The 19,371-nt window shown below is 42.2% G+C and overlaps 1 protein-coding gene across 12 annotated transcripts in view; it reads left to right on the forward strand.

Moving 5' to 3' along the window:
• Window positions 1-19,371, forward strand: part of KALRN (kalirin RhoGEF kinase) — a gene marked incomplete at both ends in the record, with an annotated part of 686,722 nt that overhangs the window by 578,271 nt on the left and 89,080 nt on the right. The gene's annotated exons all lie outside the window — the stretch shown is intronic.

The raw sequence follows: 19,371 nt of genomic DNA on the forward strand, positions 1-19,371 counted from the left end.
GATAGAAAAAAGATGTCAGCATATAGGTCTCTTTGAGTAAAGAACCCGCTAGTACACCAGGCGGAGTGACCCATGCCTGCAATCTCAGTACTTGGGAAGCTGAAACAGGAGGATCGAAGGTTTGAAGACAGCCTCGGCAGCCCCAGCAAGATCCTATTTCAAAACAAAACAAAAAAGGGGGAGGGGTATAGCTCAGAGATAGAATGCCCCAGTACCTACCTACCTCCCTCTCTCTCTCTCTCTCTCTCTCTCTCTCTCTCTCTCTCTCTCTCTCTCACACACACACACACACACACACACACACACACACACAACCACTGGTTGGAAAGAAAAACTGAAAGTTAGCCTTGGTCATTCTGTGGGAGAGTCTTCCATCACATGCGGCCATTTGTACAGTGCTATTTCGAGGTAACCTAATGATTGCCAGGTTGAACTTATATGTGTTCACACAATCTGACAAGGGGAAAATGTTGCTGTATAAATCATTCGGGGAAATGGTACTTCCAGAAGCTCATTAATTTATGTCGGCACCTGTGTGAAGGCCTAGGATGCACCCTGGATTCAGGAGTGACCTTTTTAATTAATTTATTTATTTATTTTTGTGATGCTAGAGATGGAACCCAGGGACATTTTAACTCTGAGCTATACCCTCGGCCCTATCTTTTATTCTTTATTTTGAAACAGGGTCTCACTGAGTTGCAAAGGGCCTCACTAAGTAGCAGAGGCTGGCTGCAAACCGCGATCCTCCTGTGTCTGCCTCCCAAATGCTGGGATTACAAGCGTGCGCCACCATGCCCGGCTAGGAGTACCCTATCTTAACAGGGGATTTTGGCTCACCTGCCAGGCACTGAGCTTGGAGGGCGTATGTGGGTAGGGAAAGCCAGAGGCTGCCTGCTCGCCCCTAGCCCTCAGTGGGAGCCATGTGTGTCCGTTGGAAGGCCCTCCTGTGTCCTCAGCGTGGCTGCAGGTGGATGCAGGTTTCAGGCAATTTCAGCTCCTGCTCACCTCCTGCTTTTACTGCTGTCACTGGAAAGTGGAAACAAACCACTGTTTATATTTAAGGAAATCTTCCTGTGTCTGTTTAAGATATGTGACAGGATTTTATGGATATATATATATATATATATATATATATATGCAAGGTTGCTAAGTGGAGCCAACGAACAACCATTGTTTCATATGTTTACCCCCTTTTTTGTGGTAAGCACAGCTAAAATCTACCCGTTTAAAAGAAAAATCTGAAATAAAATACAATTGTGTGTGTGTGATAGTTACTGGTGATAGAATCCAGGGGCATTCCACCTTTGAGCTATATCCCTAGCTCTATTTTATTCTTTTATTTTGAAACAGGTTCGCACTAAGTTGTGAAGGGTCTCACTAGGTTGCTGAGGCTGGCTGTGAACCTGAGATCCTCCTGTCTCCACTTCCCAAGTACTGGGATTACAAAGGTGTACCACCATGCCTGTCATAAAATACAATTGTATAAACTAAAATATTCATGCTCTACATTAGCTCTTTGGATTTGCTTATCCTACATATCTGTTACATTGTACCCTCTGACTTACATCGTCCCATTTCTCCCTCCCTCCCTCCCTCCCTCCCTCCCCCCCCCCCTTTCCCTCCAGTACTGGAGATGGAACCCAGGGGCATTCTACCTTTGAGCTACATCCCTAGCCCTATTTTTTTTTTTTTTCCGGGTCTGGGGATGGAATCCAGGGGCATTCGACCTCCGAGCTACACCCCCTGCCCAATTTTTTATTCTTAATTTGAAACAGGGTCTCACTAAGTTGTGGAGGGCCTCACTAAGTAGCTGAGGCTGTCCATGAACCACGGTCCTCCGGTCTCTGCCTCCCAAATGCCGGAATTACAAGCGTGCGCCACCACGCCCTGCTTCTAGCTAAGTTGTGAAGGGTCTTACTAAGTTCCTGAGGCTGGCCATGAACCTGAGATCCTATGGTCTCAGCCTCCCAAGTACTGGGATTACAAGCATGAGCCACAACACTCTGCTTACTGTTCTATTCTCTATCTCTGTATATTTCCTTTATTTTTTTTTAAGATTCCACATTTAAGTGAGATCATAAAATAGTTTTCTATGTGTGGATTATTGTGCTCAGCACATAGTCTTCCAGTTTCATTCATGTTGTGGCAAGTTTGGGATCTCCTTTTTAAGACTGAATAGTATTTCGTTATATGTGTATATACCTGTGAATATATATGCACATACCAGTTTCTTTATTCATTTGTCAACAGACACTTAGGTTGTTTTTATATCTTGGTTATTGTGAATAATGGGGCAAGGAACATAGAGATACAGATTTCTTTATAAGGTTGTGATTTTGTTTCCTTTGGGAATATTCCCAAAAGAGATAGCTGAGTCATATGAGACTTATATGTGCTCCCCACTGCACCAAGAGGGCCACTTGCTGGGTTGTATGGTAGTTCTATTTTTAATTATTTCCTGTGTGTGTGTGTGTGTGTGTGTGTGTGTGTGTGTGTGTGTGTGTTACTGGGGATTGAACCCAGGGGCATTCTACCTCTGAGCTACACCCCTAACCCTTTAAATTTTTCATTTTGAAATGGGGTCCCACTAAGTTGCTGACACTGTCCTCAAACCTTCAATCCTCCTGTCTTGGCCTCCCAAGCACTGATAGGCATGTGCTACCACACCTGCACCTGGCTTGCAGTATGCTTTTATGAGACTTGAGTATGACTAAGAAATGGGAGGAGGAATACCCCGAGCCGTGATGTGTTAGCCAAGGTTAGTCTAAAACTGTGGCAGGATGAATTGCAAGGGCAACAAGTTTCCCGGTGCTAAGAACAGTGCCCCCTCTCCCTGGCTTCTGGGTGCTGTCACAGGCAATTTTCTTCCTTCTCCAGCACCGAGTGGCCAGGCTCTAAGATGGCCAGCCAGATGGTTTCCTGGGAAGCCAGCCACCTGGGAACTGGTAGTGCACAGCATGAGGACTTCAGCTGAATATGCAAACAGGAGCTTGGCTTTCACAGGCATTCCCTAAAAGGTCTGCCGGGATCCTTACCCTGTGCCATGCAAGACATACTGATTCCGACTGTGGGTCTTGTGCTGTCCGTGCTTACAAATAAACGTGGATTATATGTTAATTATCCAGAGAATTCTCACCCTTGGCCCTTCCATCATGTGTCCTTCTCATGATGTGTGATTTCCAGTGTGAAGAATACTTAGCAAATGATTTCTGGAAAGAAAACAGAAATGCCTGAATATATAGTCTGCAGATTGATGTATTGAAATACATAATGTATTGAAATGAATTGTCCCTAGACAGCGCAAGCCATGGGAAGCAATGAGGGTGAGTGTTCAATGATTCCTGTGTTGTTGGAGCTAATGAGAGACAGAAGAACAGGATGTTAAAGGATCCTTTTGCGAATAGCTAGGGGATATTAAGAATCTGTGATTTCTTCTGATTTCTTAAAATTGAAGTTTCCAATACAATATTATAATGAACTATTGCCCATCTAGATAAAACTGGTAAGGTCAATACTGAACTCAGGGGCATTCTACCTCCTACCTACATCCCCAGCCCTTCCTTCCTTCCTTCCTTTCTTTCTTTCTTTCCTTCTTTCTTTTTTTCTAATATTGAAACAGGATTTCACTAAGCTGCTAGGGTCTTGCTATGCTTCTGAGGCTGTCCTTGAATCTGTGATCTTCCTTCCTATCTTGGCATCCCAAGTAATGGGCTCACAGGCTTGCACCATGGCGCCTGACCCCATGCCTTTTAGTAATTATAATGGTTCATTATGTGGAAGACATGACTTTGAGGGATGGTTGAATGCAGTCACTCAGCTCTAGAAGGATGGATTGAGAATGAATTTTCCATTTTTATTTTATTTATTTATTTATTTATTTATTTATTTATTTAGGTACTGGGTATTGAACCCAGAGGCACTGTATTCCAGGGTATACCCCAGCCCTTTTTTAACTTTTTTGTTTTGAAACAAGGTCTCACTAAGTTCTTGAGAGTATTGCTTTGTGGCCATGGCTGTCTCAGCCTCCCCAGTACTGGGATTACTGGAGTGTGCCTCCACGCATGGCTAAGTTTTCCATTTTTGAGTAGTTCCATTCAAGCCAGTATAGACTATGGTGTAGGCCAAGCTGGACATGGTGGCATGTATCCATAATCCTAGTGACTCAGGAGGCTGAGGCAGAAGGGTTGCAAGTACAAAGCCAGCCTGGGCAACTAGCAAGATCCCGTCTCCAAATGAAGGGGCTAAGGGTATAGCTTAGTGGTAGAGCACGTGCCCAGCATGTATGAGGCCCTGGGTTCCATCCCCAGCACCACAAGAAGAAGAAGAGGAGGAGGCGGAGGAGGAAGAAGAGAAAGGAAAGGAGATAGTGGACCAGCTTCAGGAGTTTGCATCTGAGACACAGCCCACAAAGTGTTGATGCCACCTGTACAAGCGCACACTGCAACACTGTCAGGCACATTTGGTTTTTATCCTCTTTCTCGGCCTACAGCTCCTAAAATTCTTAGACTTTCCAAAGTAATAAGTAACTGATGAGTTGACTGGTGGTTGAGAACCCCTCTGGGGACTGGTCGTCTGAAAGACCAAAGGAGGCTTTGAGGGTTGGGACTTGCAGCTCCACTCCCAGCCTTTGGGTAGAGGTGAGGGACTAAAGGCTAAATTGTCCAGTGATGTCATCAATCTAGCCTTTGAGATGAAGTCTCCATAAAAACTCAAAAGGAGGCAGGGTTGAAAGAACTTCTAGATAGTCCAAGATGATCAGGCTCCAGGAGTATGGTGCACCAGGAGAGGGCACAGAGATTCCAGGCCCCTTCCAACATGCCCTGTGCACCTCTTCATCTGTATTCTTTGTAAGATCCTTTATTTTATTTTATTTTTTGGTGGTACTGGGGGTGGAGCCCAGGGGATTTTCTACCTCCAGGCTATACTCCCAGACCTATTTTATACTTTATTTGGAAACAGGGTCTCACTAAGTTGCTGAGAGCCTCACTAAGTAGCTGAGGCTGGCTTCGAACCTGTGCAATCCTCCTGTCTCAGCCTCCCGAGCACTAGATTACAAGCATGCGCCACCACGCCCAGCTATTTATTTTATTATATATAAATATATTTTTATTATATATATATTTATATATATTTTTATATTTATATATTTATATTTTTATATATTATATATAATAAATATATATTTTATTATATATATATATTTTTTAATTTTTGGTGGTACTAGGGTTCCTGGAAGCCCATCTACCTCCGGGCTACACTCCCAGACCTATTTTATAGGTTTTATTTGGAAACAGGGTCTCTTAAGCCAGTGCGGCTGGCTTCGAACCTGCGCGATCCTCCTGTTTCCGCCTCCCAAGCACGGGGATTACAAGCATGAGCCACTACGCCTGGCTCCCAGCTATTTATTTTATTTTGTGGTTCTGGGGATTGAACCCAATGGTATTCTGCCTCTAAGCTATACACTCCCAGCCCTTTTTATTTTTTATTTTGAAACAGGGTCTTATTAGGTTGCTGAGAATCTCCCTAAGTTGCTGCAGCTGACCTCGAACCTGCAATCCTCCTGTCTCAGCCTCCCAAGTACTGGGATTACAGGCATGTGCCACCATGTCGGACTTTGTAAGGTCTTTTATAATAAACCAGTAAATGTTGTTTCCTAAGTTCTGTGAGTCACTCTAGCAAGTTAATCAAACCCAAGGAGACAACATCTGCCGACGTGGGCTGGTGGGACGTGCTCGGTAAGCGAGGTCTCTTGGGCTTCCCCCAGGGCGTCATCTTCAGCAGATGGACAGCACCTGCCCCTGTGCTATGTGGACACCTGCTATTGTAATCGAACCTGAAATGGAACCCTGGGCCTTAATCCCAGTGCTTGGGAGGCTGAGACAGGATGGTCACAGGTTCAAGGAAAGCCTGGCAACTTAGTGAGACCTTTCAAACTTTCAAAATAAGAAACAAAATATGGCTGGAATTGTTGCTCAAAGATAGAATGCCTCTGGATTCAACCTCCAGTACAAAGAAGAAAAAAAAATACTGTAGTAAAAATAACCTCATAATATCATTTTGTTTTTTTAAATCAAGAAAGTAAGTTTTAGTTACCAGAACATCAGGAGATCTATATTACCTGCAGGGATATATCTGTCCTGCTTAAAACCATTTAATTAAAAACAGTGATTAGTTTTGGGAAGTTTCTAAGGCTTGGGGCTAAAGAAATGCATTGATTCGGAGTCCTGAAGGGGGTGAAGGGATAGATACCTGGATTTCTCTCTGTGTATGTGTGTGTGTGTGTGTGTGTGTGTGTGTGTGTGTGTGTGTGTGTGTGTTTAAGAGAGAGAGAAAATGGAGATTAAATCCAGAGACATTCTACCTCCAAGCTACACCTCCAGCCCTATTTTATTTTTATTTTGAAACAGAGACTCACTAGGTTGATGAGTCTCATTCCTTGCTGAGGCTGGCTGAGAACCTGGGATCTTCCTGTCTCAGTTTACCAAGTACTGAGATTATAGGCATGCACTACCATGCCTGGTTTGGATGCCTGACTTTCAGTATTTTGTTACTAATTTGTTACCGTGGCTTTCCTATATATGAGCCTTGATTGCCTCATCTGTATAATTATTGAACTCAGAGACCATTTTCAACTTTGAGATTTTATAATTTATATAAATTTATATATAAATTGATTTTCAAAATGTTGAATAGACATTCTACCAGATGCTCCTTTTTATAATAGTTGCACAGGTTAAAAATATAGAATTAAAATAGGTGTAGAAGTAAGATTAAATATATGTGCAGTGGAGTCAGATCTGAGTTTAGGTTTTGCCTCTGCCATTGACTATCTGCCTCAGTTTCTGGAAACACTCTCATTTTCTTTTTTTTTTTTTTCTGTGGTTGTTTTTCTTTGGGTGGGGATTGGTACTGGGGATTGAACTCAGGGACATTCTGCCTCCCAGCTACACCCAACCCTTTTTTTTATTTTTATTTTGAAAAAAAGTCTTGCTAGGGTGATGTCTTATGACTTACAACTAAGGCTGTCCTTGAACCTGCAACTCTCCTGTCTCAGCTTCCCAAGTATTGGGATTACAGGCATGTAGCACCATGCTTGCTTAGCTTTCTATTTCTTAAGATGGGAATTGTAATAATTAGTACCTCCCTTGCCTTGGGATGATTTGATGAGAGAACAATATTATTGCAGCTGTTGCAAATCAGTCACCGAACTGTTCTTTTAGGAAAGATACCAGAGCAAATTCTCAATTAGCTAATGATAGTTATTTTCCAAAGATGACATGACCATAAAATGCCAATCTTTCTCTGAAAAACCAATTAACTAGTAGATATTTCAAGTCTAACTGATGCCACATTCTTTTATATCTATGGATTTTAAGTGACTTGGAGCCAAGAGCTGTGGCACACGCCTGTAATCCCATGAACTCTGGAGGCTAAGGCAGGAGGATAACAAGTTCCAGAGAAGTCTGGGCAATTAAGTGAGACTCTGTCTCAAAATAAAAAGTAAAATAGGTCTGATGATATAGCTCAAATAAATACCCCTGGGTTCAATCCCCAGTACTACAAAAAAATAAATAAATAAATAAAAGGGGCTGAGGATGTGGCTCAGTGTCAGTTTGGTTGCCTAGCATACATGAGGCCATGGGTTCAATCCTCAATACTGCAAAGACAAAGTAAAGAGATTTGTAGCTGGGTGTGGTGGTGCACACTGGCAATCCCGGCATTTGGTAGGCTGAGACAGGAGGATTGAGGTTTGGAGACAGCCTCAACTACTTAGTGAGGCCCTTTGCAACTCAGTGAGACCCTGTTTCAAAATGAAAAACAAAAAATAGGGCTGCAGGGTGTAGCTCAGAGGTAGAATGCCCCTGGGTTCCATCCTTGGAGACAGTCTTGTTTCAATACAGTACGTTAACTAGATGATGATGCGTACATTGCTTTTAACTCTTGGATTCCTGTTAGTTGGATGGTGGTTGCATGGCTCCAATTGTTTACCTAGAATAAATTCAAAACGACAACGCTGAGAATACTCTTGATTTTTAATTTTCTACTTTTCTACTTTTGCCAATAATTTATTCCGAAATCATGAAAGCAGAGCCAGATGCAACAGGGGAAGAAGAATGGTCATTCCCAGTTTGCAGCTGTGAATCTCAAGCCAGCCTATGATTTGCCAGGGAACAGGACACTTGGACAGTCACCTGGCTTGCCTGGAAACACATGGCACAGTGATTGTGGCTGGGCTTTGAGTTCTCTTGTCACAGTGCAGGCTGAGGCTGGAAGTCAGGCTTGAGAGCCTGGTGTATCCCAGAGCCTGATGAATGAAAAGCTTCTGCTACTTATCAGCAGAAAGATAGCACAGAGGCCCTGCTTCTGCTGCCAGCTCCTGGAGATGTGTATCACCCTGGCTCTGAGGACAGGCGCTTGACCCGTACCAAACACTTCAGAAATAATGCCAACACAGCCAAGACCACAGGCCAGCAAGGAATTTTCTGAGATAAGATTACAACTTTGTCCTTAAGGGGATGCCAACCAAGTCAGATGATCCCTCAAATATCCCCTGAGCAAAGCCACCCTGTAGGTGATCCTTCATACCAGAGAATTTTAGGAGATCAATTTTTGTGCTTCTAAATGCAAATACTCCGCTAGTGTTTTCCAAAGTGTTCACAAAAGCCCCAACAAATCTAAGAAAGTTCCATCAGGGCCAAGGCCAACAAGCCTGAGCTGGGTGCCCACAGTGCCTGGCTGTGGTAGAAGCTGGAGACTGGTCTGTGTTGCCAAAAGCATTTGTTCATTTGATTTCAGGATGTTCCTTCTCTCTTGGCTTCATCCAAGCCAGAGGGTCTCCAAGGGCAGATGAGAGCTCTAGTGCAGGTCTCCAGCAAAGTCATTGTAGGAAAAGGTGACTCAGTCTGTGAGTATATATGATACAGTGACACTTTGTTTAAATACCTAGTCATGTGTTTGGTTTAAATATCCATGTGCAAACTGGCAGTGTCAGGCACCTATGAAGGTGAAGTAGAGCCCGTCCTGAGACCAAGTTCTGGGCAGGTATTCTTCAAGACTGTGTTGGTGATGAGAAGAGGAAGCATTTGTGGAGACCCTAGCAATATCATTTGCTTTGAAGTATTCCACATTAGCTGGGCATGGTGTCACATGCCTGTAATCCCAGGACTTGGGAGGCTAAGACAGGACGATTGCAGGTTGGAGGACAGCCTCAACTACTTAGCAAGACCCTGTTTAAAAAAAAAAAAAACAGTAAAATAGGGCTGGGGATGTAGCTCAGAGGTAGAATGCTCCAGGTGTAGCTCAGAGGTAGAATGCTCCAGACACGTACACACAAAATATCCCATGTTAATTTAAATTCCCTGTCCCGGCCCTTATGTAACCTTCTGGGTTCTAATCCCTTCTTCCTAGGGCTCTGCTATATAGTGGACAACTTGATTTTTTTATTTTTTATTGGTGCATTATATTCATACATCACATTGGGGTAAAAAACTTGTGTGTACAAACATGCACACATCACTGATTGAACCCCTACCCAATTCCCACCCCATTCCTTTCCCTTCCCTCCCTCCCTTGCTCGGCTTAGTGGTTGACTTCGATATGTTTAAGTATATTGTGTGTTTTAGAGATTTTCCTTCTTCTCCCCTCCTTTCTCCTCCTTTAGGTTGTCTTGTTTGCTCCTCCATAGGATTTTCTTTTTGATGTAGAGTTCCTCCTATGACCAAATTCTCCCTAACTCTCACATATTAGGGAAAGCATCTGATTTCTTATTTTTTGTGACTGACTAATCTCACTTAGCATAATGTCCTCCAGTTCCATCCATTTTCCTGAAAATGATGTAATTGAGTTTTTTTGGATGGCTGAGTAAAATTCCATTGTGTACATATCCCACAGTTTTGTAATCCATTCATCTGTTGATGGACATCTTGGCTGGTTCCATAGTTTGGCTATGGTGAATTGTGTAGCTATGAACATAGATACACATGCATTAGTTTGGTAGTTTGGTTTCTTTTCTTTTGGGTAGATACCCAGAAGTGGTATTGCTGGATCAACTGGTAGATTTGTTCCCATTCTCCTGAGGATTCTCCATACTGTTTTCCAAAGTGGTTGCACTAATTTGCAATCCTACCAACAATGTCTTAGCCTACCAACAATGTCTACCACTTCTTCACATCCTCACCAGCATCTATTGTTGTTTGTGTTTTGAATGATTGCCATTCTAGTTGGAGTTAGGTGAAATCTCAGGGTAGTTTTGATTTGCATCTCTCTGATTGCCAGTGATGTTGAGCATTTTTTCATGCATTTATTGGCCATTTGAATTTCTTCTTTTGTGAAGTGTGTATTTAGTTTGTTTGCCCATTTTGTTACTGGATGCTTTGTTTTCTTAGTGTTGATTTTCTTGAGTTCTCTATATATTCTAGATATTAGTCCTCTATCAGTGGTGTAGGTGGCAAAAATCTTCTCCCATTCTGTTGGCTCTCGATTGAGGTTCTTGACAGTTTCCTTTGCTGAACAGAAGCTCTTCTTCATGCAATCCCATGTATTGATTCGCCTTTTAATTTGTTGTGCCTTTGGGGTCTTGTTGAGAAAGTGTTTATCTGTGCCTATGTGTTGCAGTGTTGGACCTATGCCCTCTTCAAGGAGCTTCAAGGTCTCTGATTTGATTTCCAAGTCTTTGATTCATCTTGAATTGACTTTTGTACAGGGTGAGAAAGTGGGATTAATTTCCAATTTTCTGCATATGGTTAACCAGTTTTGCCAACACCATTTGTTAAAGAAGCTATCTTTTTTCTAGTGTATGTTTTTTGGCCCCTTTGTCAAAAATCAATTGGCTGAAAGTGTGTGGGCTTGTTTCTGGGTCTTCTGTTCTACTCCATTGGTCTATGTATCTTTTTTTTTTTTTTTTTTTTTTGCCAGTACCATGCTGTTTTTATTACAGTGGTTTTGTAGTATAGTTTAAAGTCAGGTATTGTGATTCCTCCAGCATGGTTTTTGTTGCTGAGAACTAGCTTGGCTATTCTGGGCTTTTTGTTATTCCAGATAAATTTAAGAACTGATTTTTCTATGTCTATGAGAAATGATCTTGGTAGTTTAATGGGCATTGTGTTAAATCTGTAGATCATTTTTGAAAGGATGGCCATTTTAATAATATTTATTCTGCCAATCCATGAACACGGAAGATCCTTCCATCTTCTAAGATCTTCTTCGACTTCTTTTTTCAGTGTTTTATAATTTTCTTTGTAGAGATCTTTTACCTCCTTGGTCAAATTTCTTCCTAAGTATTTTATTTTTTTGTGGGAGATCCTGAGTGGAAGCGTTTTCTGAATTTCTTTTTCAGTGGTTTTATGGTTGGTGTACAGGAAAGCTTCTGAATTTTTAAGGTTGATTTTGTATCCAGATACTTTGCTGAATTTGTTAATAAGTTCTATAAGCCTTTTGGTTGAGTTTGTTGGGTTTTCTAAATATAGTATCATGTCACCTGCAAATAGTGAAAGCTTGAGTTCTTCTTTTCCTATTTGTACTCCTTTGATTTCCTTTTCTTGCCTTATTGCTCTGGCTAGAGTCTCTAGTACTATATTGAAGAGAAGTGGTGATGATGGACATCCTTGTCTCGTTTTAGTTTTTAGGGGAAAGTATTGAAGTTTTTCCCCATTTAATATAATGTTGGTGGTGGGCTTATTGTAGATTGCCTTAATAATGTTGAGATATGTTCCTTCTATTCCAATTCTTTGCAGTGTTTTTATCATAAATGGATGTTGAATTTTATCAAATGCTTTTTCAGTGTCTATTGAAATGATCATGTGATTTTTGTCTTTGATTCTGTTTATATGATGAATTACATGAATTGATTTTCATATATTGAACCAGCCTTGCATCCCTGGGATGAACCCTACCTGGCCATAGTGTATGATTTTCTTGATGTGGTTTTGAATGCATGTTGCTGGTATTTTGTTTAATAGTTTTGCATCCAAGTTCATCAGAGATATAGGCCTGTAGTTTTCCTTCCTTGAACTGTCTTTATTCAGTTTGGGTATTAGTGTGATGTTGGCTTCATAGAATGTATTTGGGAGAGTCCCGGTTTTTTCTATTTCATGAAATAGTTTGAGGAGTATTGGGGTTAGCTCTTCTATAAAGGTGTTATAAAATTCACGTGGGAAACCATCTGGTCCTGGGCTTTTCTTTGATGGTAAGCTCTTCATTGCTGTTTCAATCTCTCTGATTGTTATTGGTTGGTTTAAGTGCTCTATATCTTCTTCACTCAGTTTAGGAAGGTTGTATTTATCTAGAAGTTGTCAATTTCCTCCAGATTTTCCATCTTGTTGGAGTATAGTTTTTCAGAGTAGTCTCTTGATAATCCTCTGAATTTCTACACTGTCAGTAGTAAATTTCTCCTTTTTCATCCCTTATCTTCATAATTTGGGTTCTCTCTTTTTTTAAGTTAGGTTGGCTAGTGGTTTATCTATCTTAAGTTTTTCAAGAAACCAGCTTTTGGTTTTGTTGATTTTCTGATTTTTTTTTATTCTCTATTTCGTTAATTTCTGCTCTAATTTTAATAATTTCCTGTCTTCTACTGGCTTTGGGGTTCAATTGTTCCTTCTTTTCAAGGGCTTTGAGGTGTGTCCTTAGGTTATTTATTTGAAGATTTTCTGTTTTTCTTATGTGAGCACTCAGTGCTATAAATTTTCCTCTTAATACTGCCTTCAAAGTGTCCCAGAGGTTTTGATATGTTGTATCTTTATTTTCATTTGTTTCTATAAATTTCTTGATTTCACCTCTTACATCTTCTATGACCCATTCTTCATTCAGAAGTGTGGTGTTCAGTCTCCACATGTTTATGTTGTTTCTCTGGGTCTTCTTATAGTTGATTTCTAGTTTCATGCCGTTATGGTCTGAAATGATACACGGAAGTATGTAATATTTTTTTAAATTTGCTAGTGCTCATTTTGTGTCCCAGGATGTGATCTATTTTGGAGAAGGTTCCATGAGCAGCTGAGAAAAATGTAAACTCCACCGTAGTTGTGTGAAATATTCTATATGTGTCCAACAGGTCCATTTGGTTAATGGTGTTCTTTAGTTCTAAGGCATCTTTACTGACCCTTTTTCTGGAAGATCAGTCTAGTGTTGTGAGAGGTGTGTTGAAGTCTCCCAGTATTATTGTGTGGGGATTTATGTGTGACTTAATGTCACAAAGAGTTTGATTTATGAAAGTAGCTGCACCATGTTTGGGGCATAGATGTTGATTATTGTTATTTCCTCTTGCTGGATTATTCCTTTTACCAGTAAAATATAACCTTCTTTGTCTCTTCTAATAAGTTTGGGTTTGAAGTCTAACTTGTCTGATATCATAGTTGCTACTCCTGCTTGTCTTCGAGTTCCATTAGCATGGATTACCTTGCTCCAGCCCTTTACCTTGAGTTTGTTCCTATCATTACTTGTAAGGTGTGCTTCTGGTAAGCAGTAGATGGATGGATTTTGGTTTTTAATCCATTTTGCCACTTTATGTCTTTTTATTGGGGAGTTGAGGCCATTTACATTCAGTGTGATTATAGAGAGATAATTTTTAATTCCTAACATGTTAAGATTTTATTTCTGTTTGAGATACTGTTTATTCTTCTTTGCCTAGTTGTCTGCTGGGTGGGAAATCATGTTTCTTTGGTTCTGGCGTGTATTACCTATTTCCTCTTTGTAGTTAATCTCCTTGAGTATTTTCTCTAGCGCTGGTTTTGAAGACATAAATTCCTTCAGTTTCTGTTTGTCATGGAAGCTTCTTATTTCTCCATCTAATTTGATAGATAGTTTTGCTGAGTAGGAAATTTTTGGCTGGAAGTTGTTTTCTTTCAGAGTTTGGAATATGTTACTCCACACCCTTCTGGCTCTCATGACTTGGTTTGGGAAGTCTGGAGTGATTCTAATTGGTTTGCCTCTGTATGTCACATGGCCTTTTGTTTTTATTGCCTTTAAGATTCTCTCCTTGGCTTCCACATTAGTCATTTTGACAATTATGTGGCATGGGGATCCTCTTCTCTGATCCAGTCTAAAGGGTGTTCTATAAGTTTCCTGGACCTGTGTATTGACTTCTTGCTCTATGTTTGAAAAATTTTCTGCTATTACTTCCTTGAAGAGATTATTGATCCCTTTGGTTTCACCTTCTTTTCCCTCCTCTATTCCAATTATTCTTAGGTTAGCTCTCTTAAAATGGGCCCATATTTCTTCAATGTCAGATTCCTGCTGTTGGATTTTTTTTTTTCTAAATTAGAAACTATGCGTTCATTTTTGGAGTGATCATCTTCTAGAAGCGAGATTCTATTCTCCATTTGGTCTAATCTGTTGTTTATACTTTGAATTGAGGCCTTTACTTCAATGATTGCATCCTTTATCTCTTTTTGACTCTCTTCGAATTCTTTTTGAAAGTCCTCTATTATTTCTACAGTTATTTCCCTGATTTGATCTTCTAGAGATCTCTTAATTTCTGTGTTATCAGGTTCTGATGTTGTGGGGTTGTGGGCATTCATCGCTCCATTGTTATTCCTCTTTCCCATGGTTTCGGAAGTTTGTGCCTTCTCTGGGTTCTTCCCTGGGTCATTACGACTTCACTTAGAGTGCTCAGGATCTTAGTCTGTGGTATCTCAGTCACCACTACTCCTTTACTGGGTTGTATTGCAAAGTCTCAGACCCAGGGAGTCAATGGAGGCTGCTTGAGACCATGGGAGTGGGTGCCAGGCTTGGCATTCTCCCGCAGGGAGTTGTGTCTATGGTGTGATACCTCTGCCACCACCACTCCCCAACTGGGTTGGATTGCAAAAATCTCAGACCCAGGAAGACTATCTGCACAAGTCCCTGGGAATGCAGTACCGGTATTTTTCCTCTAGGGGCCACAATTTGACTCACGTTTGTTGAGTGCGCTATGGAGCTGTAGTGGACTCGGTGAATTTGCTGCTGCTGCTGTCAATATGGCACTGCTGTCACAACCTCAGCCTTGAGGCTGGAGTATTTCTTCTCTGGTTTTGAGCTCCGCTCTGAGTCCCTGCAGGGTGTGCTTAGTTCGCTGTCCTCCCCTCCTCTCTGGAGCCTGGTGGGTTGTTGAGTGCGTTGGTCTGGAGCCATCTGGTGAACTCGCCGCTGCCACTGCGTTTTCGGCCGTGAGGCCAGCGTACCTCCTGTCAGATTCTGAGCTCCGTTCTGAATCCCCCTCCTCTCTGGAGCCTGGTACTGCAGGAAAGATGGTGTCCGCGCGGCTCCGCGCCTTGGCTCTGGCCGCAGCACTGCGGGCTCGTTTCTTTTTGGTGTCCCGTTTTTCCAGCCCTCTTTTTCTCTATCCCTTGTATTGACAGTTTTTGTTTCTCCGTTGATGGTGTTTTCTGGCTATGAAAGGTGCTGATTTTGCGGTAATAGAGATCGATTGTTAGCGGGACTCATAAGCCCCGCTTTTCTCCGTCGCCATCTTCCTGGAACTCCCCAACTTGATTTTTTTAAGTTTTTTTTTTTTTTATTCATCATCTCCCAGGAGAGTCTTACAATAAAGTTAATACTCTTCCAACTTATTATTGAATGTCCTCATGAATCTTTCTACCCAGTTTCTCCTCCTCCATTAATTTTTATTTCATCCAAAGGGTCTAACAGGGACTCCTCAATTTACTTTTTCAGTTTTCCTGCCTCTGTGCTTTTGTTCCTGCTGCCCCTCCTATTAGGAGTGTCTTCCTCCTCTTCTCATCTTAGCCACATCTATTTCACTAAGCCCTTTTCGACCACTTCCATGCCAACCTGACCTTCCTCCAAACTCTGTTTACTTGTCAGCTAGAATCCATGGCCAACACTCTGGCAGTTAATCACATAATACCTTATGAATTTTATTTCCCACTGTCTTGCTCTTTAATTCTTTTTCTCTCCCTCAGCTTGCCTCTCTCAACGTGTGTGTGTGTGTGTGTGTGTGTGTGTGTGTGTGTGTGTGTGTGTAGCTAGATCAGAGGTCTATGGAAATAAAATCTATGTCTTATATACCTTCAGAACGCACTAGTGGATGCTCCATGACATCGTTATTGGCTAGTAGTTTTGTTTAGCATCTTGATTGAGATGCTGACACTTTGCGCTGCTCTGCAGTCTCTGGAAGTCCTGGGACCCCTGCTTTCTCAACACTAATAGAACTAGAACAGCAACCTTGAACATGAGGAGCTAGGGAAACATCTGAAGTGGGCTTAAAGAGCTCTACCCACTTTGTGGTCCTAGGGATTGAACACAGGGGTAGCCTACCTCTGAGCTGTACCCATGGCCCATATTTTATTGTTTTGAAACAGGTTCTCCCCAGGTTGCTGAGAGTCTAAGTTGCTGAGGCTACCCTCAAACCCACGATCATCCTATCTCAGCCTTTCAAGTACTGGGACTACAAGCATATACCACCATGCCTGGCTAAGAGCTTTCTTTTGAATAACTCAAAGCTTTTCTATAAGCCAAAGTAGGTGGAATCTAATGGTGATCTCAGTCTAATAGGTATTTATATGTCGAGGATTTGGGGGATACTAAATAAGGTTTGTGTGATACACTTTTCCTGTCTGCCTGCATCTATCTCCCCAGCACCTTCTCTAGCCTTGCTGTCCCATGCCAACAGTGTGGCTACCCCTGGACTTGCTCTGCCTCCAGCCTCATTCCTAGCCCCAAATCAGGAGGAACCTGAGAACTGGGTGTGATGCAGGCCTTCAGGCGCCCTGGTGTTGTTTAGGGCTCAAGTCTGGCTGCCTGCCTTCACATCTCTCCAGCCTCTTTGAGCTATTTGTCCTTGGGCAAATTGACTGGTGTCTCTTAAGTCCTCAGTAAAAGGAAGAAAATAGAACCTCCTCACTGAGTTATCAGAATGAAATCAGATAGTCCCTGTGAAAAGCTGAGGCTATTGCAAGCACTTTATAACAACAGTCAACAAATGGCATAACAGCTTATAAACAATATACTGATTTCTCCCATTTAAAAAAGCAAAACAAAACAAACCCTCTTGATCTCCAATCACTATCCCTTTAAAACAAAACAAGATTTCTCTGCATTCTGTCTCCTTCCTCTCTCCCATTCTCGGGCACTCTCTCTAATCAGGCTTGGCCTCCTCCATTCTGCTTACAGCTGCTTTCTTGCAGAGTCACCAATGACTTCCATGTGACCAGGTTTAAGACTTAATTGGTAGGTCAACGCACTTGACCTATCAAGTAGCATTTGACAGTCCCTCCTTCATAAAACACTTGCCTCCTAGACACCCACTCTTCTGCTTCCTGGTCCTCTCATCTCCCTACTTCTAGCTGGGCCCTTGGACTTCTTTTTTATCCATATCCATGGCTCCCAATGACTTCACCCAGCGTCATGGCTTCCAGCACCATTTTTTTTTTTTTTCCAGTATTGGGGATGGAACCCAGGGCATTCTACCTCTGAGCTACACCCCCAGCCTGGCCCTATATATTTTTTTATTCTTTATTTTTTATTTTATTTATTTTTGGTGGTACTAGGGATAGAACCCTTCTACCTCCGGGCTATACTCCCAGACCTATTTTATATTTTTATTTGGAAACAGGGTCTCTTAAGCCAGCAAGGCTGGCTTCGAACCTGCGCAATCCTCCTGTCTCTGCCTCCCAAGCGTGGGGATTACAAGTGTGTGCCACCACGCCCAGCCTTTATTCTTTATTTTGAAACAGGATCTCACTGAGTTGCAAAAGGCCTCACTATGTAGCTGAGGCTATCTGCGAATGAACCACGATCCTCCTGTCTCAACCTCCAAAATCCTGAGATTACAAGTGTGTGCCACCACGCCCAGCATAACACCATTTATTTACAAGTGTGTGCCACCACGCCCAGCATAACACCATTTATTTTGATACAAACACCCTTCAGTCATTTCCAGCTCACCAGCACCTTCCCCCCTAAGCTCCAGACTTGATATCAAGCTGCTATTCAGCTTCTTTACTGGGATATCTTATGGATTTCTTGTGTTTGTGTGTCTGTGTGTCTGTGTGTGTCTGCATGTGTCTGTGTGTGTCTGGGGATTGAACCCAGGGGCATTCTACCTTCAAGCTACACTCCCAGCCTTATTTTTTATTTTGAAACAGATTTTCACTAAGTTGCAGAGGGCCTCACTAAGTAGCTGAGGCTGGCCGTGAGCCCAGATCCTCCTGTCTCAGCCTCCCATGCCCAGAGAGATATCTTATAGATTTTTCTATAGTGTCTGAAACTGAATTCTTGTCTCCCACTCTCAAACCCGCTCCTCCTATAGTCTTCTCCATTTTAGGAACTTCATCCTAAGAGTTGTTTAGAGCAAAACCCTTTGTCCTGACTCTCCCTTGTGTGTGTAGCACCAGAGACTGAGCCCGGGGCTTTGTGCATGCTGCCAGGCAAGCGCTCTACCTCTGAGCTACATCCCCAGCCCCTTTTAAACTTTATTTTGAAACAAAGTCTCACTGAGTTGCCTTGGCCAGCCTCAAAGGTGCTATCCTCCTGCCTCAGCCTCCTGAGTAGCTGGGATTACAGGCCACCACACCCAGCCTGACTTCTGTGTTTTCATATCCTGTGTGCTCCGGTTGGGGAAGCTACTCCAGTTACAGTGAGAGAAAGTCACATCCGCGGGTTTTTGTTCTGAACTAAGTATAGAAAACTAGTCTGAGCCGGGCGTGGTGGCACAGGCTTGTAATCCCCCCCCCCTGCACTTGGGAGGCGGAGACAGGAGGATCACGCTGGTTCAGAGCCAGCCTTGCTGGTTTAAGAGACCCTGTTTCCACATAAAAAGTAAAAAAAAAAAAAAAAAAATAGGTCTGGGAGTGTAGCCCAGAGGTAGAAGGGCTTCCAGGAACCCCAGTACCACCAAAAAAAAAAAAAGAAAAAGAAAAAAGAAAACTAGTCTGAACTCTGCAAGCTTAAGCCACTTTATTATTACAAAGATGGAACGATAGAATATAGATTAATACAGCCCTATACCCAAAATAGTATAGGGGGATGATTTGAAAAGAAGTCACCAAAGTCTTTCGGATATCAAGTATTTTTTATCACCAGTCTTCTGATGCAACTAGATCCACCTTTTCTCCTGGGCAAGTCTTTAGATTAGAGATTCCTTCCTGTAGAACTGCCCTGTCTCTGGTACAGACCCAAGCCTTTTGTTACACCCCCCCCCAAATGTGTTAATTGATCATTGGAATCTGGTATCTCTTGAAGGCTTATGGCATCCTCCCATGATTATTGGAGTCTGGAATCTCTTGAAGGCTCATGGCATTCTCCCACATCCTTGAGGAAGTTCACTTCTCTTAGAAGTGTAAAAAGACCCTAGGCTTTGGGCTTCTTCTATTCTTTCACTAATTACCCTTGGTGCCTGGAAATCTGCAGCCCTTTCCTTGAAGTTCCTGGCTTTTTTCTACC

This window comes from Muscardinus avellanarius (assembly GCF_963383645.1).
Source record: "Muscardinus avellanarius genome assembly, chromosome: 5".
Taxonomy (NCBI): Eukaryota; Metazoa; Chordata; class Mammalia; order Rodentia; family Gliridae; genus Muscardinus; species Muscardinus avellanarius.